Raw genomic sequence first — 7,169 nt, forward strand, 5'->3', positions numbered from 1 at the left:
GAGAAGGATCATGTGGTCTGGAGCCAATGAAAATTAATTTTTTTTAAATCCTGTTTTCATTTTTTCCACCCAGTTTTGCATTTTAATGCTGAACACCCGTAGCCTTTTTTATCCATTTCCTGTTTGCTTGCACTTGCTCCAGGGTTGGCCACACATCATTGCTTCGATAGTGACAACGGTGGAAAATGCTTGTGCAACAGATGGTACAATGGACACTTTAAATCCTCCCTAGTTGCAACAAGGTTGAAACTAATCACTCCTGGGCAGATTCACACATCATTATCCACCAGAGACACTGTGACAATGCTGGAGAACAAAAAGGAGCAAATTGGGAATTGTCATTAGGAAGATGTGCTCGAACAATATCCTTCAAGGCATATGTATTGTTCCTATGTCCCCAGTGACCTATTAACATCAGGGGTAAGTGCAATACATGAGCAAACAGTGTGCACAGTAGTAATATTCAGTCTCAACAGCATCGCCACATACATGCAATGGCCTAAGCATACCCGCCCCATAAAGCATTATTAAAAAAAAAAGAGTGCAGATGTGTTTTGAAGCATTTTAGTGCGTTTGCAATACATTAAAAAAAAAAAAAAAAAAAACACCTTGATACAACGCATGTTATCGTGTGATTTTGACAACACATTACAACAATGCAAATGGACACATTTTTGGGAAAGATGCTGATTTGCATCCCTAATGTAATGGAGATGAGTAGAACGGGAGGTGTTTGTAGTCCAAACCAGTAAAGTAGAACAGCTTAAGGTGACGATGTTGCTTTTCCATGGATTCTGTACTATGGGACTGTTGTCACCCTAATACAGGAAGCATATTTTCTGGAAGGTTCACCAGGTGAAACTAAAGGAAACAAATGCAGCTGCCTATTATTTTTATTATCATCATTATACAGTATTGGATAGCGCCGACATATTAGGCACTGCTGTACAAAGTCCACGGTCATGTCACAATCTAATGTCCCTACCATAGTCATAGGTCTTTAATACAGTCTAAGGTCAATTTTGGGGGAAGCCAATTAACCAAACTGCATGTCTTTGGAATGTGGGAGGAAACCGGAGCACTGATGGAAAACCCACGCAAACACGGGGAGAACCTGCAAACTCCATGCAGATAGTGTTCTGGCCTTGATTCGAATCTGGGACCTAGCGCAGCAAAGGCCAGAGTGCTAACCTCCGAGCCTTATCTCACCAAAAAAGCTGCTGTGCAATATTAATTTTTCCCTACAGCTGTAGTTGGCCTCAGATAATATTGTGCTTGGGGCCCATAACTCCAGTTTCGGTCTCCCCTGCTAATATTTGCTCACAGCAGATGCAGCATGTGAAATAAGGTAGAAAAGGACCACAGCAGCTGCAGGCAGCATCATCGCTCCTGGTATGCAAATAGGGCATTTAAAAATCCCCAACATGTGCGTATTTTAACTGTGTCATTGTAAAGCTGGATTACTGCGGACAAGCGTTATGGAAATGTTGTATCATTGCATGCCAAGCTAAGGTGACAACAAAACAGACAAACACGTCTCGGCCCCAGGGAAATGGCACGCTCGCAGCAAGAAACGCATTTTGCATTATTACTGAAACCTCATCTAGGGGTTTCTTTCGATAAAATATTGGACCTGGTTGTTCCATATTTCTGTGAGAATATTTATTGTCCCTATGGGTAATCATTGTTGCTATGGAAGCTGCTACCATTAGATGAAATAAAACAAAGCATTGGCACTTATCTAAAGTCGTAGATGGACTTTAGTTAAGGGACAACCTAATAAATGATGTAGGGCCATTTTAAGTAAAGCCGTGTGGTTTCCCCATAAGACAGGGCCAACAAACACCACAATGATCTCCATTGTGGCTTATGGTGTTTACCACTATCCAAATGCTGAATGGTGATCGGTACAGGGTTCACCGCTTTATAAACGTGACAGCAGTGGTAAAATAAAAGCAATAAATGAAACGGCGAGAGATTATCATGTCAGCTGGTGGTCATGTTTATGTCAACAATACCCATATATTTCTGCAACATTAAAGCCATTTGGTCTCTGATCCCCAGATTTATTAATGGGTCCCTTCATCTGATCTCATAGGAGCTGGGCGCTCAAATATTCCCTGTCCAGATGGCTGCAAAGGCCCAGAAATTGGGCGATGTACAGGCTTCTCCCTGAGCTCGGCCTATGCAGTTTCCATGGAAACCAATCCACAATAGCAGTTTGCAGCCGCCAGCTGACCATCTATATCCCTCAGGGGTGAAGATTAAATGTCTCTGGTGCTTATATTGTGCCCAGCCCTATGACCAGCATCGGGGAGAAGCCTATAAAAGCCTTTACCACCTGGCACTTGGCATGCACACGTCTGCCTGCTTTCACCAACTAGGCTACAGCTGTCAAAATGGCCGACAACAAACCATGGCCGCCCCTAGTACATACAGTACACAAATAGTATTATACCTAGAAAGATATTAAAAATGTAAATATATTAACATAAGTTGTAAATATTAATACAGCATGCAACAACTTCATACTATATCAGTGAATAAAGGCCTAAAATATTAGGTAAGGGGAATTCAAAAAATAATATTTTTGGAAAATTTACATTTTCTTGAAATTTTTGTGTGAAAATACACCCAACTTTATAATAAGTTAAATTATTATTGTTTTATATTATTTAAATTTATATTTATATGTTATATTTATTTATATTATTAAATTATTATTTATTCATTAATTAACGTATCCACTAAAACCATCTATTTTGCATAGACTGTCAGAGGAACTCATGGGAACATGTCATAAATTATATTATCGATCTTATATAGTCAGAAAAATATGGTTTTAAAGCCCTGATAGTTTACTATTAATTCCAAAGGCCCTGGACATATTTTGATCAAAAGGGGCAACTGGATCATATAGGAATACATCCTGAATGATACAATTCATATTGAGCCCTTTGATCCCAAAAACATGCACTTAGGGTTTATTGGCTTTCTCCTAAATTGACCTTAGACTACATTAATGACATATGACTATAGTAGGGACATTAGATTGTGAGCTCCTTTGAGGGACAGTTAGTGACACAACTATGGACTCTGTACAGCGCTGCGTAAATATTAGCTAACACTAATATTTTTTTTTATCCTATGTATCAACCTCAATCTTTTCTTGCTGAAGTCTAAACTATTCACGCCAATGAAGGCAAGGTCATGCCATTGTTTGGTTTATTTTGCTTTCCTAGAATCTCCTGATTTTCTCGACCAGGCATTCCAAACCAAGTGATGGAAATTCAGCAATCCTGAAATACATGAAAATGCTGTCGAATGATTAAGATGTAAGCAGTAGAGGAAGAAACTGGCTGGTCTGGGTGAAGGAAGGGGATGAACCTCACAGTTACAGAATGATAGGGAGAAGATGCAATCTTTCCCTCCTTTGTTGAAATGTAACATTCATCCAAAGTAGAAATGGCCACCAAAGACCTTTCCACATGCAGAGCATCTATTGAGGGTGGAGGAGTCGACTGGGAATTTTCCATGCAGGATTTAAGGATGAGTTTCACTTTTAAGCTACGTACGCGCTACATAATTGTTGCTGGAAGTAATTATTAGAGATCAAGCAGAACAAAAGGAGTTTGTTACATGCAGCACTGTTCTGTCCTATGGAGAAGGAAAGTTGTTTGGGTCAACAGAGGTCATTTGTGCTGACCATCTAATCAAAAAACTTTGACTATCACTAGCTTTAGCCTAATGATTTTAAATCTCTGTTTGCACTAAATCAAGTGTTCTCAGAATCTTTGACATGTCATTTTTTTTTAGTTGGATGGAGGAATGAGCTGAGGACATTCCATCCAAGTCATCTGGTAGTTGACATTTTGAATTACACTTGTGAGGCAGGAGCACTCCTGTGATGCTCCTGACTTTATTACCTGGACACTTACCCATTACTCAGTTCATTTAATTATCGAATAAAAAAAAAAAAAAAAGAGGTCAACCTTAATTTGTTAATTACATGAGAACATAATTTCTAATATGAGAAAAATGTTTTCAATCTGTGCGCACTCTAAAACATAGCCATTCTAGGCCCTAGGCAGTTTCTTAAAGTTTAACAGAGTTCTGCAATTGGACAATACATATTAAAAAAAAAAAAAAAAAAAAAACACAACCTGACCTTTGTAGCTGCACCTATTATTGAACAATTTATCCTGAAATGTAATTCAGTTCATTCTGCCTCATCTCCCTCTTCCAGCAGTGAGTTGGCAGTCTACTAGCTTTCTAATAAGTAAAGTACAGGAAAGGTGCACAGGTAGAGGGAGGAGAAAGAGCCAAGACTGACTTGATAGACTTCCATGCTTCGATTGCACTTTGAGAATCATTTTGTCCCACAGTGCCTGCAGCTAACGAGGTCAGTGGTACATTTAATTACATAGAGATTAGCTTTTTTAAAGTGGGCCATTGTTTTGCTGGGAAAAAATGTATGGAGAGGGGCAAAAAGGTGGGGAATAGATGAGTCCAGGAGGTGAGGCTGACAACATAGGTTGGAATTTAGGAGCAGCTATGCACTGTGTTGTCAGCCCAATGGGTTTGTTCTATGGACTTTGATTTGTTTTTTTTTTTCACCTGCAGCTCAACTCCAAAATAAACTTTTCCTGAATACAGGTGGTGAGCTAACAGAGGGGACTGTCTTGGATTTAGAGCCCCACTTTATCTGTTTGCCCAGCCTGTACCCCTGACCGTACAAGAAACCTGATTTAGAATTCTCATCATGGCTGTCCAACTCCAGGCCAGGATTTTTATAGAAACAGTAATTTCTGACTCTTTGTACACCACACATTACTGGATTTACTGCAGTCTATTAGAGGAATACTAAAAATATGTGTAGATCCTGGCCCTCAAGGACTGAAGTTGGACAGCCCAGTACCCAGAAAACTGACCGCAAGTTTTTTATCTGCCATCCAACCCAGGTCCCCCTTTGCCACAGCTTATTAAACATATTTACTCAAGAATGCCACATACAGGATGCCAGTGTCTGCAGATGGTACAGAGATACTGAGCCATACAAACAGACTGCCAGAGAGACATTACCAGAGAGACTGTTCCATCACTATCACCACACACAGCGACAGATTCACACAGAGGCAATGCACTAAACAGAGACTGTACCATACAGAGAGACATCATCATAGAGACAGTCCCATACAGAAATACAGCTTTTCATAGAGACTGTGCCAGAAAGATTGGATTAGATGTACAGACTGCAACATACAGATAGACTGCGCTATATAGAGACTGAGCCATACAAGGAGAATGCTTCATACAGAGATGGTGCCATATAGAGAGACTGCTCCATACAAATATACTGCACAATACAGAAAGACTGCGCCATACACAGAGACTGCACCTTGGACTGGTCAATATGGAAACTATGCTGTAAAGAGAGACTGCGCTATATAGAGACTGAGCCATACAAGGAGAATGCTTCATACAGAGATTGTGCCATGCAGAGAGTTTGTGTCATACAGAGAAACTGCTCTATACAGATTTGGAGACTACAAGTTACAGAGAGACTATTCCATACAGAGAGACTGCTCCTTACAAAAACTGTGCTATACAGAAAGTCTGCACTATATATAGACTGTTGAAACTGTGCTGTATAGTGAGACCGCACCATATGGATAGACTGCCATACAGAGAGACTGCTCCATAGAGAGCCTGTGCTATACAGAGACATGGTACCATACCATAAACGTCGGTTCACCTAATGTGGTTCACAATACTGCAAATGCTAGGTTTTTGTAAGAACCCCCAACATATTTTAGAACTTAATAGGCACTCTTTTGCTATCTTTAGATTAGGGGCTCCCACAAGGGCCCCAATACACTTCGGTGAGTGGAGGGGTCTTCTATAAAGGACTTTGTTTCCAAGTGTGCATTCATATACACATTGCCTCACAATGCTCCTGATAGATTTTATCAAGAACCAATGGCAAGGAAAAGCTACTTTTATTTTAACTTGTGTCCTGTAGATTATTGTGCGCCGTGAATTTTAATGACAGGTCCACTTTAAATCTTGGAGCCCTTTGCAAATGCCTTGTTTGCCTCCATGGAACAAACATGGCTGTTTAGATCCCCTGATCTTCTTAATTGTCCTTCTTAACTTTTCCTGGAAGTAGCCACTGGAGTCACGTACGTCATAGGCAGATAAGTGCTTTCTAAAGCCTGCCTTAATTACAAAATCCCCCTGCTGTCACTAAGTCCTCCTTTCTCTGCTCCCAATGCCGTCACTGTCCTGTTAAAAGAAAACCTGCACGGCAAGTGATATATAGGCTGCCATTGATGGCTTTTTCTGAAAATACTAGTTGCCTGGCTATCATGTTGATCCAATAGCTTCAAATCTGTCACTGACCCTGATTTCCATGGGCGTTCGGGTCAGTAGTTGCGACTTCCATGCTTACTGATGTATCTGGGTCATGGAAAGCCAGAGAAATCCAGGTCACCAATGGAATGCTACATTGATGTCCGAGTTTAGGTTTTCCTTAAAAAGATATTATCACCATAGGGATTAGATTCGGGTTTGCCACAATGGTTTTAGACAAAATGGGTCCCTGGCTAAATATGAACTGTGGGCCCCAAATGTACAGCAGTACAGCTCCCTGAACCCCATGCTATTTGTCAGTTGAAGCCTAGAGCAATTGCCTGGTTTGCCAAAGTCAACGCTGCTACTATGGGTTCATGGCAGATATCCAGGATTCTTGAACTTTTTACCAAAAAAATTAGCAAGTTCACCAGAAGAAATAAAGAACAACCCTAATTGGCTGCGTAGGCATTTTTTCCTGGTCATCCAAGTCACAAAATTCAGTAATTTAGAGAGCTAGTCCTCACTATAAAGGGGTGGGCACACAGCAGCCACATTGTCATTGTGTATTGTGAAAAAGTTGATCCTTTTGTGTAGGGACAGAATTGGTGCATGTCCAATATGGCGGCATCTAGCTTTTCATGCCACATAGAATTCTCCTTATTCTGACATACCTATCAATACATTCCAGTAATGGTTGGGATGCCACAGGGGTGGCATCCCTATGGCATCCACAGGTCTAGGAAATGTCTGCTTTGCCTAAGTGTTGGTTTCCCATTGGACATCCTGAGCAATGTTCAATGTAAGCATTGGGAAAA

This window comes from Pyxicephalus adspersus, chromosome 10 (genome assembly GCF_032062135.1).
Source record: "Pyxicephalus adspersus chromosome 10, UCB_Pads_2.0, whole genome shotgun sequence".
In the NCBI taxonomy this organism is placed as follows: Eukaryota; Metazoa; Chordata; class Amphibia; order Anura; family Pyxicephalidae; genus Pyxicephalus; species Pyxicephalus adspersus.